We start from the raw sequence: 17,162 nt of genomic DNA, 5'->3' as shown, positions 1-17,162 counted from the left end.
TAAAATTGTGCACAGCGCCTGACCGGCACAGTTATTAGAGAGATATCGGAAAACCGAATAGCGTCATGCAGTATTTACGCGTACCTTATCATGGTTACGATATGCGCGAGTAATGGCGCGAGTCAGTTTTTAACGCAACACCCGCTAATAACGTTACCGCCTGACGTAATTTGCGGATCAATTACACCAAGCGCTATTTCTAAATAACGTTTAAAATTAACATTGCTTAAATGGGCATTTTAATGCGTATTTAAGCAATGTTAATTTTAAACGTAATTTAGTGCGGGTATTTGACAACCGGGGCCGGCCGGCGAGATCTATTATTTTAGGTTATGTTTGAATTGTTTTGAATTATTACTTTAGTTTTATTAGGTAATTTGATATTTAAGTAGCTGGGATTAGTTTTAATTAAATAAATATGGCCCAAAATATGGATTCCACCTCTTCCAATATTAAAGAACCTATAAAGAGGCTTAGGTTTACAGCAGATGACGACTTAGCCCTTCTAAGGGAATTTGTTACTTGTTGCCCTAAACCCACTGGCAGACGTTGAACAATAAAGCACTGGAAATAAGCACTTTAGCCCTTTAGTTTTAAAATAACTAGTAAACAAAACAATTTCAAAGTTTTAAATTCAAAGTTAGGTTAAGTTTAAATAGTGGACGCGACGCGAACAGAATTCTTTCCGATCCGATAACTATAAATGAAGAGAGTTAATACCACCTCACGAAAAGGAACACCTGGCCTTATTAACGTCCATGCACGCTATTCGGTTTAGCGATATCTCTCTATTACGCTGTTTATTGTTATTTTACGCGAGTTTATTTTTGCGCACAGGAAATATAACTCGTTTGCACATCGTCATAAAAAACAATTTTCTTTCGTACCACAAATTAGGGATAAGATTTTTATCTGTATACATATAGTATACCTAATCTGTGGTGGCATCACAAACGCCATTAAAAATACTTATTTTTCTCTTTAATTATTTCCCGCTTTAACATTTCTTAGCGCTTTCTTTCAAGTGTAGAACTTTTGCTACAGAAGCGCTTACTAATTGTACTTTCTTTGATGGCCACTTTTCTATACACAAAGATAATTCTTACTCTACGCTTCATACTGTTTTCTGTATCCCTTTGGAAATATTTCAAAAGTAGATGTAATGATATTTAAACTTGCAGCATAAATAACGTAAGGCTAGTCCGACTGAGTCATATTCTTGAATTGCCATATCTGAGTATTTTATTTTATAATATACAGGGTGAGATTCATGGCCATGGCACGTTAGAAGTTTATGGAGAACTAGTGATAGGATTTTTTTGAAAATTTGGATTTTTGCATAAAGGGACCTGCTCCATCTGTCTAAATTATTTTCAGCATTACAGTGTTGCCGCTTCGTACTAAAAAGTGGTAGCATCTTTATTATTTTAAATGGAACACCCTGTATATTATTATATTTTTCGAAACTACTTTCATATCTCAAAATTTTTCTATTATACTAACCTATACCAATCTCTAATAGTTCTCGAGATAAAAAATAAAACATGCGTAAAATTGATAGAAACTTGATCTAGAATAAGCATTGGTTAAATCATAAATCAAAATTCGAAAGCTGAAATTTGGTTTTTAGGTTAAGGAAAGTCGACATGTTCGATCTGTCTAAATCAACCGATTTGATATCAAATCTACATATATAAAATGCTAATGTTTATCTGTGTCGTCTCTACTGAAGTAAAGACTTACTCTAGAAAGTTGCTTTTTTTACTGAAAGATAGCTAATTACAAAAAAATAAAAAGTATTTTTTTTCCTGACATCGTGAGTAGGGAGATAAAAAATATTTTTTTTATCTATTTTCGTTTGTTATAAAACACTTCAAATCAATGTTATTTTAAATTGAAGCCTAGAATGTGGAATATAGAATGTTTAGGAGGTGCGTTAATCACCGGAAACAGCGAACAGATTTATTGTATATTCCCCTTTCTTGAGTTATAACGGGTTATAACTCATCATACAGTCTCAGGGCTTTGACAAAAGCCAGTCTCTGAGACGGCTTCGCAGAGGCCAGCTCTCCTTCTTCGACATCAGCCTTACCAAAGTATATGGCACGAACGGTTGTCTCGGCGCACTCAGGTGTTAATTGAGGAGACAGTGTCCTGTTGACAGTTGTCCCCATGAGAATCTGAAAATTGTTCTTACTTAAATCAAGGAAAATCTTTGATTTTTCTCGGTCGTAAGGAGGATCTTTTTGGAATGTCTTAGACCGTTGGAGGATTCCATTCCAGGTTACGGATGGAGTCCTCCAGGTTCTTCAGTTCCGCTTTAAGATGGTATCCGCTTGGAAAACAGAACGGTTCTAGTCCAGTTAGTGGAGTGTTCGCTTCTTTTCTAGCCAGATCGTTTGCTTTTTCATTGCCTTCTATCCTTTTGTGAGCGGGAGAGCACCCAGAGTAGGAGGACTTTCTTTGCCTAATTTAAAATGCAATTGCCTAATTTAAAAATTTAATAATTTTAAATTAGGCAAAAATAAATTTTGCCTAATTTAAAAGGCATTGGACAGGCTTGAGTGCGGATGAATTACTCCATGTAGTGCAAGATCGAGAGCGATACATAGATATTGTTAACATGGCAGTCGTCAACGTTCACTAGGAACATATGACACTTGAAGAAGAAGATACAGTAGAAACTCGATTATTTGGGCTAGCCGGGACCAAGCCTTCGCCGGATAATCGAAAACACGGATAATTCAAAGACCTTATTTTTATTAACTTTCTTTGACTAATTTAAAATGCAATTGCCGAATTTAAAAATTTAATAATTTTTAAATTAGGCAAAAATAAATTTTGCCTATTTTAAAAGGCATTGGACAGGCTTGAGTGCGGATGAATTACTCCATGTAGTGCAAGATCGAGAGCGATACATAGATATTGTTAACATGGCAGTCGTCAACGTTCACTAGGAACATATGACACTTGAAGAAGAAGATACAGTAGAACCTCGATTATTTGGGCTAGCCGGGACCAAGCCTTCGCCGGATAATCGAAAACACGGATAATTCAAAGACCTTATTTTTATTAACTTTCTTTGACTATTTTAAAATGCAATTGCCGAATTTAAAAATTAATAATTTTTAAATTAGGCAAAAATAAATTTTGTCTATTTTAAAAGGCATTGGACAGGCTTGAGTGCGGATGAATTACTCCATGTAGTGCAGGATCGAGAGCGATACATAGATATTGTTAACATGGCAGTCGTCAACGTTCACTAGGAATATGACACTTGAAGAAGAAGATATGTACTAACATTATATCTTTAGGCTCTTAAAACTTGATAATGACTAAAATTACAAGCAATTGAATTTGATAATCGGGAGGAAGTTGGGAAGCTCTAAAAAGCTATTCAACGGCTCCGAAAAATATTACTTACTAGTATGTCCGTGTAACACATTTCCCAGAATTTTTATAAATATTTAGATTTTTTTAGTATTCATTTTTAGTGTATATTTTCTTACATATTAGGGAAAATGATTAGGAAAAATAAAACAAATATATTTAGTTTCAACCTTTTTATTGTAAAATGACCAAGAATAACTCTAAAACTTTCAGAATCAATATATAGTTGATATAGATATAATATGTATTCGAGTACATGATATAGACATTTTTCAACTAAATAAATATATTATTTATATCTTACACGTACAAATCAGCAATTTGTTTTATTCATTTTTTACTTAAATATTAAATTATACCAACTGAACTGGCCATTCGTTTTAATACTGATCTTGGCACCCGAGTTTGATGGAATCAAAAAGCCAATTTAGTTCTTTTTTCTTTTTCTTTATTTTTTTTGAATGCAAATTATATTAGAAAACCTATGTATATGATTGCCCTAAGCTTAGTTCTTGTAGTGTAACATGTAACAACCTTTAGAGTAAAATTGAATTAATTAATTGTTTATAAGCATTTTTATTTCGAACTAAAAAATGATCTTTTATTGTTTACGTTAATATATTTTTTCAAATTTTTGATACGATTTTTTTCTAATGATTGACTTTCTACAAGAACTTCATTATGTATATTGAAACTATTCAAGTTTCTTACATACAGTTTTAGCTAAAAATGTGAGCAGACAATACCTTTAAAATACAACCTGAATTCCAATAGTTATTCAGATAATTGAATACATAGGTATCACAATTTCACCGCTTGTTACTGCAATACATTAATAAAAAGTGGTGTAAGTAACTATTATAAAGTTCCACTTAAAATGTGATGTGAATGTGATGAAAATATGACAGCTTTTGTAACTAAAATTAGGTTTCACATTAGAGATCATCCTCTGCAGCCTCAAGGGCCTATTGTTGAACCACCCGAACAATTGCAAATTAGTATAAAAGCTTTTATAATTTTAGCATATCATTATTTACAAAAAAAGCTTTTGCAAAGATGTATAATGTGTAATGATAAAGGAACGTCGTGTAGTACATATTTTTACAATGTGAAGCCCATTAACAGTAGGTATTGTTAAATTTCTGTGCTAGCTGGGATCTAAACTATAAAATCATCTTTCCAAAAATACATACTGAACTGTCAAATATTGTTATCAACTTTTGATCTGTATTGCAGTAATCTGTATGCTACAACGTCGTATTCTATTATTGATCATATGCTACTAAAATCTATTTGATTGTTTTTTAGGTAATTCAGGTAAAGGGTTGCTCTTGATATATTGTGATACCTTGATTGTATCGAGGTTTAAGAGGTACTTATAATTCTGAAAGCAACGAGAAATATTTATATTTTTGATAATTTCATACTAACATTATATCGTTAGCCTCTTAAAACTTGATAGTGACTAAAATTACAAGCAATTGAATTTAATAATCGAGAGGAAGTTGGGAAGCCCTAAAAAGAGCTATTCAACGGCTCCGAAAATATTACTTCTCTAAAAGAAACATGTCAACGGTGCAAAAAGATTAAATTCATATGTTGTTGATTAATTCAAATTGTGCCCATAGTTTAAGCTAATCTCATCCTACGTAATATTATCTATCCTAAAGATTATCTAAATTATTACTTTTAAGTTTTAAGAGTATAATGGGAATATAGATAGATATACATATATGCGTGTGTGGATATAAGTTATTTGTTATGTTTGTGATTTGTTTTAAATAGATTTTTATCAGTGATTTGTTATAACTTGATCCCACGGTCAGGCACGGTGGCCGATAGCGTTTTTTTTAAATACTTTTTTTAATATTCTTATAACATACGCGTGTGCCAGTTCACGCTCTTAATTATCAATCACAAATCTTTGATGCTTCTGAAAATAGATTTTGAAATTTGCAATTGTTGATGCAGTTTGCAACTTTCCATTTTTTTACACCAGTTGGCCAGTGATATTTTGAGCAATTTTATTTAAATTTAACAATATTATATCTTTTGAAAACAATTCATCTTTATATATTTTATTTAAATGTCATATTTTTTTCGTTTGAGCAACCTTAATTCATATAGATATTGAGCTGTAAATAACTGCCCGAGTCTCGATTTTGACACGATAATGACTTAATTAGACTTAAGTCGTTAAAAAGATTTAAGTCTTTTTATAAAAGGCTTAAGTCAGATTTTAATATATTTTTATGATAAATTTTTAACAGCAACATTTTCTTAGTAATTCTCAATACCACTAGCAAAAAAATGTTCAAGTAAAAGTCTTAATACTTAAATCTTTTGAACTTTATGTTGAATTTGAGTTAAGACAAATCATTTGGATTTTAAAAATGACTCAAGACTTAAAGTCTTTTTAAAACTGCTTGTTGCAGCTCTGATAGGGGGATAGGTATATTGTTTATAATTTGCTCAGAGATGGCTACAGAATTTCTCAAATGAAGATTGACAAATAATTCTAATGGGAAATTATATTAGAAACTGTGCAATTCTCAACGTCTAAATTTAATCATATTCAATTAAAACAAAAATTGTTTATTATCTATTTCTATCCAATATAGTGAGATGACTAATTCTGTGCAGCTTTTGGTAAGTAAATATCTGTAAAAATTGCTAACACACATTTTAGTTTTCCGCTAACGTAATTCAATATATAGTCTGTGAAGCAAATAACTTTGAATTTGACAGTTCCCGCGGGCTTTTCTAGTGTTAATTTTATTAGGTTAGCAACTTGCGACCCTGCTGACGCAATGCCGTCTCTAATGTAGATAGTTTTAGTGTTAAGAATAATAATTTAAAAAAATATGTGGTCATCTTTTGACAAGTTTATATTAGTTTATTAATTGTAGTAAACATTATGGGTAAATGAAAACTTAATCAGCGTTTTTCCCGAACCTAAATCCCAAGAAAATCAAAAATTTTAGAATAATTTTACATATAAAATGATAGCAATCTTTATTTCATAGCCATCGCTGACGCCTTTTTTCTATGATATTGTATTATTTGCAAATATAATATTGCGAACATTGATACTTGCAAAATATACATATAAATTTTGTGAATGCAAATAGTAATACATCACTATTAATAGATATTGAATGTTTTTTGTTAAATTAGATCGATTTTCAAACCCCAAAATTTAAAATATATTTTACATTTTATCCATTATCTGATGTACCTATTCATTATTTGTATATTGTAAAACATTTGCTGCATTTGTGTGGTTCATAGTTTATTTGCCAAAGTATTTATTACTATAAATAGGTATATGTATTGTATTTATTAACTGTATATTATGTATATTTCATGTAAACTATATCATTTTTAAAATACAATGTTTACGAATGAACATGTATCATGAATACATGTTTTCCATGTATTCTACAACATATTTATTAATCCGTAGTATCTAACCGTGACGTCATCAATCTCGCTCCGAGGCTGTTCTGTTAGAAACGGCATTGGTCTGATCACGGTCTGATATTTAGAAATGTGAAAAGCTGATGACATTTTGCTTTTGGCAATTATGACATTTTGTGTTGATTTTTGCAAGAAGATGAAGAACTGTCACTTGTTTTATTATTTTCCTTTTCTATTTCACGAAAGTAAAAAGAGTTACCTATCTGATTCGTTCAGGCATTCAGTTTAAAGAATATCAGTAACTTTTTTGACAGAGGGATTTTATATTTCCCATGTTGGTAAAAAATAACGGTCAAAATTCAAAGTTATTCACATTTTATAGAGTATACTTAAAAATCTCATATAGCCGTATTTCAGACAGGTATGGTTGTATAGGCATACTTGAGGCAAGAATGGCTGTATAGCAATTATAATTAGTGTTTCGAGAATTATTTTAGCTGTTATTGTCTTTCATTCCATGCGAAACTGTCGAAAGTGTTAGACGATTTAATTATCGATGCTGTAGAGGATGTCATCTTTTGATATTGTAAAAATATTCTTTTAGCGGAGCAGTTGTATAGACTTATAATTTAATTTATTACACTTAGAAGTACCTGTAACTTCTTGAACAATTTGATTTGAATTTATTAATACTTAAATTTGAGCAATGCAAGTTAAATTTGAAATATTACTTATTGAGACTCCCTATTAAATTTCTCAGGCATAAATGAAAAGGGAATCTTTCAAAAACTCTCTTTAAAATCATGTAAATAAAAGGTCTCAAAATATCTATCTAGCAACTGGAAATTACTTTAACTAATGTGAGTTAACAACGGTATATAAAATATAAATTTGTTAACATCAACAACTGACCGTTCACAGCATGTAACATAGTCGTGAAACAAAGCTAAATCTAATTTAAAATCATCAGTAAGAATGTAAGAAAAGTTGATTTTTAAAAGGTGCAATTAAAAACAGCGTTACATGCCTCGATCTACCCTGTATAATCTAACCAACAAAACAAATATCAACAGAACAATATGTTTTATAGGAAAAGTTGCAAAACGACACTTTTGGACATGCAGAGTAAAGGTGATGCAGCAGAGCGAGAATAGTTTGAGTTGAATCAGAGGTCGTTTAACCTGTCCTATTTCAGGTAGTTCAGGTATTCAAATGTATATATCTCATTTATCAAAAATATACATTTCAAATTCGGTTTTGGTTGTCTCTTGGTTAATTATTATGATTTAATTAGTTTATATTGACAAACGTGTATAATTGCAATTTCTCGTCTCACCAACAATTATTTGCTTTGCTATTACAATAATTTGACAAGCGACATTTTGAGCCACTTATGTCTCACGCTTTTTCTCCCTAAACCATGGACTCATTTTAATGTACTATACTCTTAGCTAAGTTGTAAGGAGAGCTTTAATCCTGCGATTTTGACTAAAGCTTTGACTGTAACAAAGTATCTACCTCAGAAGACCAAAGGTATCCAAATGTCAAAACAAGGAAAAGTTACGAGATGAACTATACATAGACATGACATAGACTAATCAAGACTTTATTTAAAGTTATATCAAAATAGGATCTATTATAATTAAACTATTATAATTTTAAGATAAATATCGTTATATACAGGGTGTTTCAAAAAACATGTGTCATTTCTCGTGAGGAGATTCCTTACGTAAAAATAAGATTTATTTTTCATATAACCCAGGTCCGATTCTGTTTTGTTTTGTAGCTACAGGGAGTTAAAGTTTATTTTTTTTAGAAATTAGAATGAAATTTTAAGTGCAAAAGTTACTATAAGTGCTAAATATTTTAATGATAAAATAGAGTCGACATATTCACCAGGGACGTGTATATGGATTATTACTAGAATATTTTCTAAAAAAACATGTGCGCTATTGAGTTATATCTTGTTAGCAAAATTGTGTAGATTGTTTAACGACCAATTTGCCTTAATCCAAGTCTAATAGCAACCACATAAAAGTTTTTAATGTCATTAACTTGAAAAAATGTCCAATAAGTACTAATTGATTATCAAAAAAATATGAAAAAAAGTTCCTATAAAAATGGGTAATTAACTTAACCTTTTGTAATTAACTTAATAACCTTTAAAAAATTTCATGTCATTAACTGGCTAAAATGTTAAATAAGAATTCGTTGATTTCTCATAAAAAATATGAAAAAAAGTTTTTATAAACATAGGTGCCGAAAGGTATAGTTTTAAAGTTACACTGGGGGGGGGGATGTTAAAATTTAAAAAACAGGTCTTTTGTAATTATCTTCAGTATCATTATTTTTTTCAACATCATTATTAAATAAATAATTTATTATTTTATCGTGATTAAAATTGAATGGCTAATCTCATGAAGAAGATCGAAACTGACAAAATATCAAGACAGAATTATTATTAATCAACATTAAACAGCCTACACAATTTTGCTAACAAGAGAAAAAAGTCAGTGGCACACATGTTTTTTTTTAGAAAAATATTCCAGTGATAACCCATATGCACGTCCCTGGTGAATCTGTCGACACTTTTATAGCATTAAAACATTAAAATATGTAGTACTTATAGTAACTTTTACCCTCAAAGTTTCAAAACAAAGCAGAATCTCACCTATGTTGATATGAAAAATAAATCTTATTTTTACGTAAGGAATCTCCTCATGAGAAATGACACATGCTTTTTGAAACACCCTGTATATAACGATGTTTATGTTAAAATTAAAAGTTTCAATTTTTATACTTTAACAAAAAACATTATTAAATTTAATATATTATAATTTAATATATATATATATATATATATATATATATATATATATATATATATATATATATATATATATATATATATATATATATATATATATATATATATATATATATATATTTTAATATTCAAATTAAAATTGTATGTATTTTTTGACCAATTACTAGTCTATAATTAAATTAAATACAACATAGAACTGGACATAGTACAGTAAACTGAGGCCCCACGTTTAAATCTCATATTAGGGCAAATTTTGATAGCAAACTTCTTGTTGGTATATCAAAACATGAGACAGTTGTTTACATTCTTAAACGCTAAAACACTTGTAACAAAACGTCTATTTTCAGAAGAACCAACTGAACACAGTCAGGAAAGCGAAGCAAAATAAAACAACGAAAAAAAAACAAATAAAATACTCGAAAAATATAGTTTAATGTAACTACAAATCAAGTAAAATAACTAGAAAGAATAAATGCATACATAAGATAAGAATAATATAAGAATTAATAGTAAACCTGAGAGGCATTTCTTAAACATACAAAAATGAAGCAAAAAAACTATAATAAAAATAGAACTAAGAGTAATTAAATTACGAAACTAAAACGACAAGGTCCAAATACTTTTGTTTAATACATATTGTGCGTACTCAAAAGTGTGGCCAAAGTTAAAAAAATATATCTTTCAAGAACATACAGTCACACAGTTATTATATTGTAGATATTGACTTCGAATTTGGCAAATGCTTGCGTGCGTGATATGTCGTTCGACAATAGAAAATTTTGATTATACAAAAAACAGCAGGAAGTCGAGAGCTGACAGAAATCGGAGACGAGACAAGAGCAACGGAAATTGAACGAGAGAACTTCCGAAAAAACTTTTCTCCTTTTTTCTGTGTGAAAATGAAAGGTTAAATATTCGAGTTTTCGCTATGGAAAAGAAAATAAATGAACCATATACATCGACAATACCGACGATTTTCAGAGAAATAAGAGCAAAATATAAAGAATGTTTATGAAACATTTTTATACTTAATTCTATCAAATATTTTTCTGATCAAAATATTATGATCTAACCCAAATTACTTTGCTTTAAAAACTCAACAGTTTCATATACTGGACTTTGGAGTACACTTAAATTGTTTGCTTTTTTTAATAAGTTAGGTTGGTAACGTGCTGGTATACCTGACTTGATAGCAGGATGCCATTATGCCAAATATAAAAGTGTACCGTCCTAATAAAATTGCATTTAAAAAACCTTCGAGATTTTTTTAGACAACGACAATAAAAGCTTATTTCAATTTTTTCTATTAGATATTCTGAACTGCCCTAGAACTGAGAGTACGCATGCCCAGAATGATGCGCTGTAGAGCTCTAGGGTGGTTCAGAATGGGTAATATGAAAAACCCGAACAAAGCTATAGTAAAAATATATTTTGGTTGCTGTACCTAAAATTTATATCGTGGTTTTTAAATTTCCTTCTTCTAAAAATGTGTTGCAATGGAGGAAAATGTGATACTTTATACCCATCTGGCCATCGAAACTGCGTGGTCTGGATTTTAACGTGTAAGACAGTGACGTAGACAGCTGATGGAAAATCGAATGTATCAAAAAGAGATAAAAGTTAGGTTGATATATTTCTTTTATTATTTTAGGCGTTTATGAAAAATGTTGCATCTAGGGTTGGAACTTAATTTTTTACAAATAGTTACTCATTTTGCTACAGCTGTAATAGATTATATTTAGCTTATTATCTTCATTTCAACAGTATACAAGAAAGTTTTTCAAATAGTTTATTTTTTTTTATACACACAACTTTTCCTACAAACGTAAAAACCGGCAATACTGTATTATTATATTCGCTTTTTATTTTGTCTCTCTGTCTATTAACTGGTCATTTATATTTATCTCTGTCGCATGCATTAAAATACAAACCACACAGATGAAGTGCCCAGCATGGTATATCTAGGGATCTTAGTACTAGAACTACTTTGTAGCAAGAGCCACTTAAGCAAATTTATAGACATTTAATGAAAAAAGGCTGACGAAAGATCATTGAAGCTCAGTTCTGAATTAATTTGAAATTCTTTCTTCAACTTTGTAACATAAACAATTCTAAAAATAGTGAAAAATAAGGAATATAAAATATCCTATGTGGGTTAAATTACCTTCATAAGACAAAACAACTTTAGAAACTAGTAATTTAAAATGAAATGGTAAAGACGCCAATACACTGCAACTAAATAAGTAATGCTGTTATAAATTTGTTTAAAATATTACAGGCGATACGTGATTATTCTTCTATGGTAAAGGCTCTTTGTTTTCTGTGTGTAAATTGAAAAGTGATATAAAAGTGGCGTTCTATATGAGATTCAATTTATTGAGTCAAAAAAGTATCGAGACCAAATTATATTCCATTACATTTCTGTTATCAACGAAGTTCTTCAAGAATAACTAATATAATGTACACCATACACTCCTAGTATATTAGAAACTTTTGTATTAAAGTAATTTAGGTGAGATTTTGATATTTCAGCTCAAATAATATCTAAGCAGAATTTTGTAAAAGCATTTTATGATTGAGCCTTTATAAAATCCATAAAAAACATTCATTCATTGCAGTGTTAGTTTTCATTCCTTATACTAGCAAATGATTTTCTAGGTTAATGAAACTGTACATTTTGATTACATTATAAATTAATTGCATCGCTGTACAGGGTGGACCATTTTGGTTGTTTCTATAGAGTATCTAGGAAACCGTAAGAAATATTCAAATTTTGATACTACAGTCTCGGGTTCTTTTTTGAACAAATCACAATGCCGCAAACGGATCGTGGCTATCTTGATCGGTTTCGAAGCTACAGGGGGATTCTAAAATTTTGTACTTTTTGAAGATGTTCGATAGTTTGTTTATTTCAGCAACTAGGCAAAAATGAATTAAACATTCTAAAGGCACTTTTCTGTTTAGAATTCAGTGGCGCAGTCAGACATTTTTCGAAAAAAAATATTTTTTTAGATATTAACTATACTTTTGTTTTTTTTAATACAACCCCCTGTATATTTTTAAATTTCCTGATTCAGTTTGCCATGGGCTTCTCGAAAACATATAACACTATATATTTATTTCCACTATTAACTTTTAAATTCCAATTTATTTAAAGATATCGACTTTTCTCATGTATTAGCAATTAAATAAATTCAAAAAATACGAAGCAAATAAAAAATAAGTGTGACAGAAACAAAAAAAACATATTTTAATACAAACTCAACAGGTTACTTCAATCGGTCTTCTCAGTTAATATAAAAAATAAAAACACAAAGACTACATTAAATGTTCAAACTGCTGCCCATTATTATCTAGACGGAGTCGGCACCGTCTCTGCACGCCGCGCATCTAACAACATTTCGAATGTGTATGTAGGTTATACTTTGCAAAGCCACAACAAAACTATTTTGTAACTCTTCTAATGTTCTATTTGCATTTCGACAAATTTCGTTTTTCAGAAAGCCCCAGAGAAAGAAGTCTAAGAGACTGACATCAGGTGACTTAGGTGGCTAGGATTAAACTATTTTGTGACCTTTTAAAAATGGCTGGGTTTGGTTGCTCGCGCTCAAAATACCGCTCAAAATATAAATCAGCTGCCATTTGCTTATGTTTGTTAGACTCAATATAACATTCTAACATATTATATTTCTTAAAATTTTCAAATTTACTCGTTTTTTTATTATTTAAAATACACACACTTCAATCTGTTGAAATGAAATGCCACGCATCTATCAAAGGTATGTGCCGATCACCATGACAACCGTTTACTTGGTTACTCGGCGCGGCCTACTATACTAACTGGATATTTTAAGAAAAATTTGAAATGTTGAGGTTAATAGTGAAAATAAATATAGAGTGTTATATATTTTCGAAAAGCCCATGCCAAGCTGAATCAGGAAATTTATAAATATACAGGGGGTTCTATTTAAAAAAAAAACAGAAGTATAGTTAATATCTAAAAAAATATTTTTTTCGAAAAAAGTCTGACTACGCCACTGCATTCTACACAGAAAAGTGCCTTTAGAATGCATAATTCATTTTTGCGTAGTTGTTGAAATAAACAAACTATCGAACATCTTCAAAAAGTACAAAATTTGTAGTTACCCCCTGTAGCTTCGAAACCGATCAAGATAGCCACGATCCGTTTGCGGCATTGTGATTTTTTCAAAGAAAGAACCCGAAACTGTAGTATCAAAATTTGAATATTTCTTACGGTTTTCTAGATACCCTATAGAAACAACCAAAATGGTCCACCCCCTATACAGGGTGGGTCAAATTCGACGCTTTTAAATGGAAACACCCTTTTCTATAGGAGATAGACAAAAACTAATATCGGTGTCTGGAGCTCAATTTTTGTCAAAAACATGATGGTGAAAACCGCATATCGATATCTGTTACCGTTTCGGAGTTACGGGGTGTTTTTCAAAAATATGCATTTTTAACAAATCGCTGTAACTTTTTTACTATGGAAAATTTTGTATTTTTATGAAAACATTTCCAAAGCACCTTTTTACGTAGAATTGTGAGCATCAGTTAAAACGAAACTAATATTTACTATGAGAGCTGCAGAATTTTATAACCATTAAAAATATATTTAACCAACATCAACACATTTAAACTATATCTAATAATAATAAAAATAAATAGCAAATCAAGACATGAGGTTTTGCTACAGGTGTTTGACATATCGAACGTCTTCTGTTATGGACAGACGGGGCAGTTTTTGAACATTTCTCGCGGAAATCATTAACTCAGTGGGGGTGAAAGATACCCTCGCATAACTGCTAAGTATTTCTAATTCTTGTCTAGATTTTTATTATAAGTGGCAAGTCTTCCGCAAATATATCCATAGGATTAGATCCATGGCCATTAAGTAAGGCGACCTCGACAGCCAACCGATGGGATCTTTGTTAGCTATTCAATTATTCTTGAAATTGGCTGCAAAAATTTGCTGATAACTTCAGCGTTCAGAGGCGGTGCGTCGTCTTGCTGGAAAAATATGTTTTCGAGTTCCATTAAGGGCATATCATCAATAAGGGGTCCAAAGCCTACTAGTTAAAAGTGGCGAACTTTTAAAATTCTGTATTTCTAAGGGGATTATAACAAAACATCAAGTGTGCTATATTTTTGGAAAGGTAATTTTAAATTCTTTTCAGTTAATTAAAAATATAGAGGGTGTCCCAAATAAAAAATCAATTTTTCTGTTGATAACTCTTAAATTATTAATTTTAAAAAAATTATGCTTAAACCATTAAATTCTACGTAAAAAGGTGCTTTGGGAATGTTTTCATAGAAATACAAAATTTTCCATAGCAAAAAAGTTACAGTGGTTTGTTAAAAATGCACATTTTTGAAAAACACCCCGTAACTCCGAAACGGTAACAGATATTGATGTGCGGTTTTCACCATCATGTTTTTGATGAAAATTGAGCTCCAGACACTGATATTAGTTTTCGTCATCTCCTATAGAAAAGGGTGTTTCCATTTAAAAGCGTCGAATTTGACCCACCCTGTACATGTTTAAATAGATTTATATATAATTATTATTATTTTAGTAATTTGTATGTAAAATTCAAATATATCCAACGACATCTTTGAACTATGAACGAATGTTTTTTGGCCAACTGGGTTCATTTATTCTCTAATCAACAGTGTCCGCTTCCATTGTTTCTTTGTACATGCAAATTTCGGTCACGCTTTCATTTTCATTCATTAGTTTTACAATTTACAAAAATTATGAATTTATGATTGTCAAAGTGTACATAGACATATAGAGAAATCTCATTTAGATTGATAGATTCAGGCAAGCATGTTCGAGAGATTGAGAGAGAGAGAGAGGGAGGAAACCAAAGCGGAACTACACTTAACGCATTAGTAATTGAGATTCACCTCTAGGTCCGAGATTGTTCTAAACACGATTGCCTGTATCGAGAAAATACGAATCTTTCTCTAGGAGAACCGCGATTCATATCTCTAGGGTACGGCTACACCCTGTGGTTACCCTAAGCTAGAGTCACTGGCTAAACACTACCAAATATGCTAAAAAAACTCCGCGACATATAACAATACTTACTAGCCATAATGTACTAAAATTAGGTTCCTTCATGCAAACCTTTTTAATTTTTTTTAGTCACGTCAGGTCTGGTTTTATTTTGATCTAAATACTGACCTGATTCGAAAGGCGCCAGAAAACGGCGTTTTCCAGAAAAATAATACAGGTTGTTTTTAAAATAAGTGCGAGTATTTGAAGTGGTGGTAGATTTTTGGAGAAAAGAAACGTATTTTCTTATTACTAACTTTGAAAATTTTACTTTTAACCCTCAGATTATTAGAAGACTGCCACATAAACAAAAAAGAATACAGATAATTTGATCGAAAATACTTGCAACAATTATTAGAATTTATTCTATCTATTTAGTTCAAAGTAGCTGTAAAAATGTATTATTGTTAACAAAACAGTGTTAACAAAATGTCACTCATAGGATTAAAATTAATATATTGTATATATAATTTATTGTGTAGAAAATAAACATTGCTGTGAATTTATAAACATACAAATTGTAGACAGTGTGTATCGTAGGAGGTGGCAACATTGCACATCGTCGATACACCATCAAAACTATTATGTCTCTTAAAAACTTCCTGAAAAATGTCAAGAAAAGCGTATTTTTTTAAACAATTTCTTTACAAAAAACCCTCATAGGTGTGATTCTGGAGCCTGCCAGAAAGATATACATTCAGATTCAAAAAAAAATATAACGGAAAAATGTTTGATCAAGTTTAAAATGTTATATTTTGTATTTTTAGAACTATTTCCTTGTTTTATTTAGCAAACAGTATATAAATATATCAATTTTAATTCGCAAATCCAGTTTATTATAAACTTTAGTATGTAACTTATTATACAGTTAATCGAAGGGTTGTTTTTCACTCTAAAACACCCTGTGTAATAATTTCGTGAGCAAATTTTCCTAAAACATTATTTTTCGGTCAGAACCACGTCTCCTGAATATGTATTTTGTTTTTTGACTCATGCCTGCAATGTTTTCAATTATCGTTACTTTTTGATGTTATCCTTCATAATGATGAGGTGGCTTTGGTGATTGTTGTGTCCGATTGAATATTGTTCACAAGACGGTCAATATGTTTGCGCAATAACATTGCCCAAAAATATTGTTAGGTATCTCCAAACAGAACAATGAATTTGTTCAATAACTAGTTTCGATTTCCACTTTGGTTAACATGGATAAGAAAAAAACAAGCTGCTATTGCTATTGTTTTGGCCACTTGTGTAAGAAAGAAACAAAAGTGTCGAAGTAAATGGATGAAAGATTGGTATAATAAAAGAGGCCATATTCTTTGCTTTTTGTACTCCATAAAGCTGGCAAAGAATTGTACATTTCGATGACTTATAAAATAAATCGTCTTTCTTCCTCTTTTACTTTTGATCCCATATTTGCTGACAAACCACTGATCTAAATAT

The sequence above is a fragment of the Sitophilus oryzae genome, unplaced genomic scaffold, assembly GCF_002938485.1.
Source record: "Sitophilus oryzae breed Bouriz unplaced genomic scaffold, Soryzae_2.0 scaffold_944_pilon_pilon, whole genome shotgun sequence".
NCBI lineage: Eukaryota > Metazoa > Arthropoda > Insecta > Coleoptera > Curculionidae > Sitophilus > Sitophilus oryzae.
This window is presented reverse-complemented; position numbering follows the sequence as displayed.